This window comes from Oryx dammah, unplaced genomic scaffold (genome assembly GCF_014754425.2).
Source record: "Oryx dammah isolate SB20612 unplaced genomic scaffold, SCBI_Odam_1.1 HiC_scaffold_4, whole genome shotgun sequence".
NCBI classification, from domain to species: Eukaryota; Metazoa; Chordata; class Mammalia; order Artiodactyla; family Bovidae; genus Oryx; species Oryx dammah.
The window spans coordinates 62,231,048-62,241,511 of NW_024070188.1; the positions used below are offsets into that span (position 1 = coordinate 62,231,048).

General features: G+C 42.0%; 1 non-coding gene across 1 annotated transcript; it reads right to left on the bottom strand.

Annotated features, from left to right (window-relative positions):
- Window positions 1-8,781: 8,781 nt before the first annotated feature.
- Window positions 8,782-8,854, bottom strand: TRNAG-CCC. Its single transcript has one exon. It is a non-coding gene; the product is annotated as a tRNA-Gly (tRNA).
- Window positions 8,855-10,464: the final 1,610 nt, after the last annotated feature.

Sequence of the window (10,464 nt, forward strand, 5' to 3'; positions counted from 1 at the left end):
AGAGTTTAACACAAGTAAATTGTTAGGGGTAATATTTTGTTTGTTGAGTTTATGGTGTTCACTGTCTTAGTCTGCTTGGGTGGTTATAACAGGATACCACAAACTCAGTAGTTTATAAACCACAGGATTATATTTCTCCTAGTCTTGAGGCTACAAGTCCAAGATAAGAATGCCAGCGTGGGCAGGTTAGGGCTGCAGCACTCTTCTAAGTTGGGCTTCCCTGGTGGCTCAGATGGTGAAGCGTCTAACTACAATGCAGGAGACCTGGGTTCAATCCCTGGGTCGGGAATTTCCCCTGGAGAAGGCAATGGCACCCCACTCCAGTACTCTTACCAGGAAAATCCCATGGATGGAGGAGCCCGGTAGGCTACAGTCCTTGGGGTCACAAAGAGTCGGACACGACTGAGTGACTTCACTTCACTTCACTCTTCTAAGTGGCAGGCTTCTAACTGTTTACTCACTTGACAGAAGAAGGAGGGATCTCTCTTTTATAAGGTGTTAATTCCATTCCTGAGGGCTCCACCCTCATGACTCCAGCACTTCCCAAAGGTCACGCCACCTAATATCATCACCTTTGAGGGTTAGAATTTCAACATGTGAATTTTGGTGGTATATAAACAATCAGACCATAGCACTCCCTTTATAAAAGTCGCCTTCTAATCAGTGCAAGGATACAAGGATAGATAAGTTCCCTGGTGGCTAGGACAGTAAAGCGTCTGCCTGCAATGTGGGAGACCCGGGTTCAATCCCTGGGCTAGGAAGATCCCCTGGAGAAGGAAATGGCAACCCAGTACTTTTGCCTGGAAAATTCCACGGACAGAGGAGCCTTGTAGGCTACAGTTCATGAAGTCGCAGAGTCGGACACCACTGAGTGACTTCACTTTGCTGTATAGGAGTTTATGGAGTATAACGTTCAATTCAATTGAACATAATATTCAGTTCAGTTCAGTAAATATTTTTGTAGTAGCCATCAAACGTTGAGTTACCCATGGAGTAGACTCTTAGGGGAGATTAGTGTACAGACATGCTCTTGTGTGCTCTTGGGATTGACTCCTGTGAAAGGGAGGTGGAGGAAACAGGATTGAGCAGAGGGAGATGAGCTATGATGCCATCCTAACAAAGACTTCAGCTGATCCCTTCCAGGCCTTTTAGAGGTATCTTTGAGTTGGCATCAGTGGCTGGGTCTTCAACTCTCAAGACTGATTAGTCATTGAATATCAACCACCCAGAAAAGGGACATGTTTGGGGTTGCCTGTTTCTTTCAGTGGGGCATTCTCTTCAAAAAGATACATATACCCGCAATGTTTATTGCAGCACTATTTACAATAACAAGAACATGGAAGCAACCTCAGTTCAGTTCAGTCAGTCAGTCAGTCGTGTCCTACTCTTTGCGACCCTATGAACCGCAGCATGCCAGGCCTCCCTGTCCATCAACAACTCCCAGAGTTTACCCAAACTCATGTCCATTGAGTCAGTGATGCCATCCAAACATCTCATCCTCTGTCACTCCCTTTTCCTCTCACCTTCAATCTTTCCCAGCATCAGGGTCTTTCAAATGAGTCAGCTCTTCACATCAGGTGTTCAAAGTATTGGAATTTCAGCTTCAACCTCAGTCCTTCAAATGAACATTCAGGACTGATTTCCTTTAGGATGGACTGATTGGATCTCCTTGCAGTCCAAGAGACTCTCAAGAGTCTTCTCCAACACCACAGTTCAAAATCATCAATTTTTTGGCACTCAGCTTTCTTTATAGTCCAACTCTCACATCCATACATGACTACTGGAAAAACTATAGCCTTGACTAGACAGACCTTTTTTGGCAAAGGAATGTCTCTGCTTTGGTGGCTCAGAGGTTAAAGCATCTGCCTGGAATGCAGGAGACTCGGCTTTGATCCCTGGGTTGGGAAGATCCCCTGGAGAAGGAAATGGCAACCCACTCCAGTACTCTTGCCTGGAGAATCCCATGGAGGGAGGAGCCTGATAGGCTACAGTCCATGGGGTCACAAAGAGTGGGACACAACTGAGCGACTTCACACCTTCACACACAATAGGTTGGTCATAACTTTTCTTCCAAGGAGTAAGTGTCTTTTTATTTCATGGCTTTTATTTCAGTCACCATCTGCAGTAATTTTGGAGCCCCCCAAAATAAAGTCTGACACTGTTTCCACTGTTTCCCCATCTATTTCCCATGAAGTGATGGGACCAGATGCCATGATCTTCGTTTTCTGAATGTTGAGCTTTAAGCCAACTTCTTCACTCTCCACTTTCACTTTCATCAAGAGGCTCTTTAGTTTTTCTTCACTTTCTGCCATAAGGGTGGTGTCATCTGAGGTTATTGATATTTCCCCTGGCAATCTTGATTCCAGGTTGTGCTTCATCCAGCCCAGCATTTCTCATGATGTACTCTGTGTATAAGTTAAATAAGCAGGGTGACAATATACAGCCTTGACATACTCCTTTTCCTATTTGGAACCAGTCTGTTGTTTCATGTCCAGTTCTAACTAACTGTTGCTTCCTGAACTGCATATAGGTTTCTCAAGAGGCAGGTCAGGGGGTCTAGTATTCCCATCTCTTTCAGAATTTTCCACAGTTTATTGTGATCCACACAGTCAACGGCTTTGGCATAATCAATAAAGCAGAAGTAGATGTTTTTCTGGAACTCTCTGGCTTTTTCAATGTTGCCCATCAACAGATGAATGGATAAAGAAATTATGGTACATATATAGAATGGAATGTTAATTATAAAATAAAACAAATTTGAGTCAGTTATAGTGAGGTGGATAAACCTAGAAGGTATTATACAAAGTGAAGTAAGTCAGAAAGAGAAAAACAAATGTTATATATTAACATGTATATATGGAATCTAGAAAAATGGTACAGATGAACCTATTTGCAGGGCAAGAATAGAGAGGCAGACAGAGAAAATGGACTTGTTATTTGTGGACACAGCGGGAGAAAAATAGTTTGGGATGAATTGAGAGAGTAGCATTGACATATATACACTACCATGTGTAAAATAGAAAGCTAGTGGGAAGCTGTTGCATAACCCAGGGATCTCAGCTTGGTGCTTAGTCATGACCTAGAGGGGGGGGTGGGGGGGGGGGTGGGAGTGAGGTTCAAGAGGGTGTGAATATATGTGTACACGTTCACTTTGTTGTACAACAGAAACCAGTGTGACATTGTAAAGTAATTATCCTCCAATTAAAAATAAATTAAAAAGTGAGGCATTCTCCAAAGAGATCTGGCAGCTGAGGGTGTCTGCCAGTAGCACTCCTAGCAGCAGGGAGAGAATGGTACGAAATTTTCTATTCCTGGGCAGAGCTCCGCAGTCAACATCTGCTGCAGTATCTATTTTTTGGCAGCATTATCCTAATCACTTGGAGACTAAAGTTACTTATTAATTCATTAAATGTGATTGAGTGCCACTGTGTATATCCAACACTGCTACATACTGAGGTGTAGACTTAAACAAGACAGAGATGGCCTCTGTGTTCATGGAGCTTGCAGTCTAGTGAGAGATTGAGCAGATATTAAGCAAGCTATTGTTGTTGTTTAGTCACTCAAAGAGTCTTGACTCTTTTTCGACCCCATGGACTGTAGGCCACCAGGCTCTTCTGTCCATGGGATTTCCCAGACAAGAATACTGGAATGGGCTGCCAGTTCCTCCTCCAGAAGATCTTTCTGACCTGGGGACCGAACCCATATCTCATGCATTGCCAGGTGGATTCTTTACCACTGAGCCATCTGGGAAGCCCAATAAAGCTATTATAAGTATTGAAATTATAAGTTTTATCAAGGAGAGTGATGGGTTTACAGGAGCATGAACAGGAACTTAATCTAAGTTTTAAGGACTCTTTCTTTAGGTGGTTACAACTTTGTTAGAACCTGAAGGATGAAAGGGTATTAGCCTGAATAAAGCTGGGTGATGGAGGAATCACAGGCTAGTAAGAGAGGTAAGAGGAAGATCAGTAGAATAATTTAGAAATTCAATATATAAATCTTATATAGTCACACAGAAGTCATATGAGCAGTGCCCGTTTCCTTGGTAAACGTCTCATGCCTAATGGCCAGAGAATATCCAAGTATATGTTGGTTCCCGTTATATCCTCTGGTGAGTTTTTAAAACCCAGAAAACTAATGTGGGGTGAGGGATGGTTAATTCTAAGGTCAAGTGCGTAGAGAAGTGCTGCTCAGGAGTAAAGCTACATTTTGTAGGCCACATTCAACATATCCTGCTGCTGCTGCTGCTGCTGCTAAGTCACTTCAGTCGTGTCCGACTCTGTGTGACCCCATAGAGGAAGTTAAATAAAGGCCAAATAAAGTAATTTTAGAAGTTAGAACTATGTTCTAATGAGAACGGGGACAGGGTGTACAGCAAAAACTTCACTTTTGGCTCCTGGCAGTGTGCCTTTCCTTCCTTGTTTCTCTAGCACAAAAATGTCTGTCAGACTCTCTGTAAAGGGGACAGACTGAAAAGTCTGTGGCTAAAACATTTAGTTCTGAATTCTGACTGTTCTATAAATTAAAGCCAGTATGCCCTCCACACTGCTCCTTACTTAACCGTGTTTTTGTCATTATATGTCCACAGACACGTAAGCACTGAAATTATGGTGATCATTACAAAGAGAAGAACAGGATTATTGGAGCCTAAGTTTTCTCTGTCTTCTACTAGAAAATAAGCTCAGTGTTTTCCTCAGTGTTGTAGTCCCTGCACCTAGGCAAATGCCTATCATTCCTTTAATATTGAATATTATGAGTGGACAAATCTATGAATAGACAATGCAAGCTTGTGGGAGTGTAGCAGGTAGTAAACTTACAGTTGATCAGCTATAATTGGATCATTGATGGGAATTTAGACACGTGTGGATATCATAACAAACCAAGTACTATCCATTCTTGCCCTGCACATAGCCCCATTTTGAGGAAAGCCCTTATGCTGATGTCTGATTGTATCAGATGAACCCCTGACTCCAAGGCAGCTATCCATAGACTACAGTCTTCAAGGAGATGGCTTGTTTTGGAGCACTGTCTAAGATCAATGCCATATGCTAGATGCTGACTGTGGCAAGCATTCTTCATTGACTGATTGCTAATTACTGGAATTCAGCTCCAGCAGCCAGGGAATCAGCCTGAAGGGATGAGCAGTGTTGGCGGAAGATGATGTAGCCTCTGACTCATAGTACGGAGCTACATTCGGCGGACAGTGATGTAGCTTCTGACTCAAAGTATGTTGCTACACGTTTATTTCAAGCTTCAGGTTCTCTCTTATACTTTGACAAAAGCATTAAGTCAGAGGTTTTTAGTTTCCCCCACCCAGATTTACTGTACTTAACGTGATTACATTGTAACTCATGCTACATACCTCAGTTTATTTCTTATCTTTCTAAATATCTTTGCCCCTAGCATCTTAAGATCATTATCTCCTAAAAAGACTGTTAGCTATTCTTAATTAATCCTAAACCCTAAACTCAGCAAACTTCTTTTGCCATAAACATACCCCTCACAAACAGGTCTCAGATAATAATCCTTCCCATCCTGGGGACATTTTGTGTAAAGATCCTTGAACAAATGTCAATGGTTATTTTATAGATTATTTTCTGGGCACAACTTCAGAAGGCTTTGTGCTTTCTCATGCTTCTCTCAAGCACCTTAACATGCTTTGCAGCCAACTCAACTGAAGAAAGGAAAGAACAAGTCAGAATCACAAAGGCCTAACTCCTTCATCCGGGGGCTGTGCCTGCGAGGAGGGGGGGTTGGGGCCGTGCCTCCATTTTGTCAGTAATGCCTAACAGCTAATAACCTTTCCTCTTATTTCCTTCCCACAATGGCACCCCACTCCAGTACTCTTGCCTGGAAAATCCCATGGACGGAGGAGCCTGGTAGGCTGCAGTCCATGGGGTCACAAAGAGTCGGACACGACTGAGCGACTTCACTTTGACTTTTCACTTTCATGCATTGGAGAAGGAAATGGCAACCCACTCCAGTGTTCTTGCCTAGAGAATCCCAGGGACGGGGGAGCCTGGTGGGCTGCCGTCTATGGGGTCACACAGAGTTGGACACGACTGAAGCGACTTAGCAGCAGCAGCAGCAGCATAGAGGCTATAAAATCTCAGTAGTCACTTTCAGAACCTTCGTGGCAGCAGCATAGTCATATGACATAGTTCTGGTTCACGAGACATAAGCAGAAGTCTGCGAGCATGTGTATGTGTGTGCTTGTTTGTGTGTGTGAGACAGATGCAACAAGAGAGCATGCTGTCTTTGACCCTTCTCCAATCTTTTTGCCTTAAATGTTGGCACATGGTGGCTGGATCTGCAGCAGCTATCATAAGGCTGGTTTTCCACAATTAAGGATGAAAAACCAACAGCTAAAAATGGAAGGCTAGAAAAAATAGAAAGACTGAGATTTGGGTGTTAGCATTGAGCAGGTGAACCAGTATCTAGTACCACCTACCTCTGGGTTCTTCTTTTAGGAGGAAAAATAAAATCCTATGGATTTAAGCCATTGCCAGTTGGATTTTTTGTTAATTAAGCTTTAATCAAGTTAATTAAGTTTTCTGTTAATTTTTCTCACTCAGTGTCAGACCAAGCTGAATAAATGCTCTTTCAGAGAGCTGAGATGTAAACCATAGTGGAAGGAAAGATGGCTGGACAGAGGGGGTGGGAAAGAGGGGAAAATAAAAAAAGAAGCAGCAAGAAACTCAGGGACAGAAAATAGAGCACTAGAACAGTAAGCAAATAAGAACCTTTGTTGAAGGAAAACAAGAGGCTCAAGCCTTGGAGCTGCAGCAGTAACCCAAGGCTTTGTAGCACTGCTGTGTACCTGAACAGTACTCCCTCATTGTGATCTCTAAGGACCCCCTCAATGGTGACTGTTTCCTCTTTTGGCTTTCCCATACATTTGCACCAAAATTCCTTGTCACTTAAGGTAATCAGGGTCTCTGTCTCTTGCAACTAAAATAGCCCCCTTGTCATAATTTCTAGCCAGTGTGTGGTCAGTTCCATAAAGAACAGCTACCATGTTCTTTAGAAAACATTTCTCAGTATCCCACAAAACACTGGACTGGGTAAACTGTTGCTGAGCAAGAATCAAGCAATGTAAAGAAGCATGCAGTTTGTCTTGGGTGCCTTGAACTTCCTCTTTCAGAGTTTCTTCCTTTTGAAGTGCTTTCCTGTGTCTCACCAACGCCTGGTGCCCTCTCACTGCTTTTCAGACAAGAGTCCTTCTGCTTTGAGAATAACTAGAACTGCCTTGGTTCACAAGGTTTCAGCTTAAGGTTTCTCTCCACCTCAATCTTTGATCAACATTTAGGTACAGTAAATGGTTCTTTAATCTGCAGGCAGATGTTCTTTGCTGGCTGTGAGTAAAGATGGGTAAACAGATTAGTTTATAGATATCAGCATTTTGATAGCCATTTTTGGGTTAACACTCCTAGATATTTTAGCATTATAGACAGTTTCTAAGTAGCAAAACAATGGATTTACAGTGACAGTGTAACAACAGTGACATTGGAAGTCTTGACAAGAAGAGTAAGAAACTTTGCTCTGAAAGAGGGATCTTTTAGGTACCTTTAAAATGATGCTATGACAACCCACTTTCCAAAAGACAGGGCACACCTAATACTAGTTACTGCAGACTCACAGCTCGTGAACTGAAGTCAGCTGATAGACATGTTTTGTTTGGTCAGCAGGGCTGGTAGAGTATGTGTGCATTGTGCTAAGTCACTTTAGTTGTGTCTGACTCTTTGTGACCCCATGCACTGTAGCCTACCAGGCTCCTCTGTCCATGGGAGTCTCCAGGCAAGAATACCGGAGAGGGTTGCCATACCCTCCTAGAGAGGATCTTCCCAACCCAGGAATCAAACCCACATCTCCTCTGTCTTCTGCATTGCACATGGATTCTTTACCCACTATTGGGGAAGCCCAGATAGAGTATAGATTCCTTTTAAGTTTTTAATATCTACATTTATTAATATTATCCTGGGTTTCTAGAGCAAAGCAGAATATTATTTACTTACAGCAAATGATCATTCTATCTTCTCTCTGTCCCAATTCTTATCTCTGGGCCATGCAGTGAGAACCAGATGTCATCCTACTCATAACAGTGTCTACTGTAGGTGAGCAACTCACTCCCCAGAATCAACCTGTACGTTTATTTATCTCTCGCATTCTGAGAGACAAAGTAAAATCTTTTGCTTCATATTGTAAACAAATTCTCCTTGAGGAACAAAGGAGCAGGATCCTGGATTTTTACCCTTTGGGATGTAAATAAATTTATTGACACAGAAGATAGGACTAGAGTTTCCAGCTTCACATCACAGAAGATGTCTGCATGACCCGGAGTTGGGGGTGGTGGGGATGATGGGGATGGGGGGCGGGAGGGGATTGCATCTCTCTTTGACATTTAAAAAAACCCACAGATCTAAGTAAATCTCTCTGGAATTCACAATAAGTAATCACTCATAAATTCACAATGAATCTTGTTCTTTTAGCTCAGATTACAAAGGTCCTTAAAATTTGCTCAGAAAATCATGACATAAAAATATAAAACATGAAAACTTTCTCTGCTGTTTACCGTCCCAGTTGAACCACAGTCTCACTGTCTCAATCACTTCACACATTGCTTGATTTATTCTATCTTCTGAGTTCTTGCAGGAATTTGAGTTTGGGACCCCCTATTTCATATCATCCTTTACTTAATTTATTTTTAAAAATATTTAGTTGGCTGTGCTGGGATCTTTAGTTGCAGCATACAAACTGTTAGTTGCAGCATGTGGGATCTAGTTCCCTGACCAGGAATCTAACCTGGGCCCCCTGCATTGGGAGTGCAGGGTCTTAGCCCCTAGACCACCAAGGAAATCCCTCATTCTTTGGTTTAAATTAACCTTTAATGTAAGTTTTCCACCAAGCTAACACAGTCAGTACTTTGATTAAAGAATGTATATGTGCTACCATCTAGACCTCTAAAAGGAGAATTGAAATACATTATGTGAAAGAAGAATTTATAATATAATTTTTTGGACTAGAAATAAAACCAAAATGAGAAGAAAATTTCTTACTACTTGCTAAAGACAGAATGTCTGTGTCTCCCCCACCCCACAATTCATAAGTTAAATCCTAACTCTTAGTGTGATGTATTAGGAGGTGGGCCTTTTGTGGGGGTGATTAGGTCACAAGGTAGAGCCCTCATGAGTGCCATTGCTGCCCTTATAAGAGAATAGCATTGAAACATGTATATTACCAGAAGTGAAATAGATCGCCAGTCCAGGTTTGATGTATGAGAGGGGGCTCAGGGGCGGTGCACTGGGACGACACTGAGGGATGGGATGGGGAGGGAGGTGGGAGGGGGGTTCAGGATGGGGGGACACATGTACACCCATGGCTGATTCATGTCAATATATGGCAAAAACCACTACAATATTGTAAAGTAATTAGCCTCCAATTAAAATAAATAAATTAATTTACAAAAAAAAAGAAAGAAAGAAAGAAACCCCAGAGAACTTGCCCCTTCCTTCATGTTAAAACCCAGCAAGAAGATGACTGGCTGTGAGCCAGGAAGAGGGTCTTCACCAATTCTGCTTTGGTGAATTGGTCTTGGACTTTGGTCTTGGACTTCCCAGCCTCCAAAACTGTGAGAAATAAATTTCTGTTGCTTATAAGCTACTCAGTCTAAGATATTGCCCTACAGAAGCCTGAACAGGCTAAGATATTACTCCAGAGTATGTAGCAAACAATTTTATCTGCATGGAAATTTTTCATACAGAAGTGTGTTAATTTTGTTAGAGAATCCTGGCTGCTGCTTGGGAGTGACCAAGGCAGTCTTTTCTTCAGTCAGTCTACCATCAGATATTTCATCAGTTCAGTGCACTGATTAAACATGAAGCTTCTGAAGCTGGTCTGCCTGGGTTCATCACCACTGAATAACTTAACTTCTCTGTTCCTCAGTTTCATTACCTGTAAGTGGAGATAGAATAATGTGTAGCACATAGGGTCATTGTGAAGGTTAAACGAGATAGTTGTGCCCGTGGCTTAGCCCCAGGCCTGACAAGAAAGTAGATAAATATTAGCTCTATGTTATTATTTGCTCAATATCCCCACCACAGTGATATAAATAAGAATAAGCTGTCATTCCTTTTCTGAAGGAACTTGTTTTATGAGAGAGAAACAGAGGGGGAAGAGTTGTAAACTAAAAATGACACTACATCTTTATTTGTCTTGCAATAAAAATTTGTGCCAAGTCCAGTGAGAACACAGCAGGGAGTGGCCAGTTCTACTCAAAGTGGTGGAAAAAATAATCAGGAAGCTCTTTACAAGATGCAGGGATCTTTGAACTAAATCTTGAAACCATTTTTTTTTCCCACCATCTTGATCTCCTAGCAACCACCAAATACTGGTGGAGAAAATAAAACAGAAATTTTTAATAGTACATATTTTCCTATAGACTACTAAGAAATGACTATCTTTGAC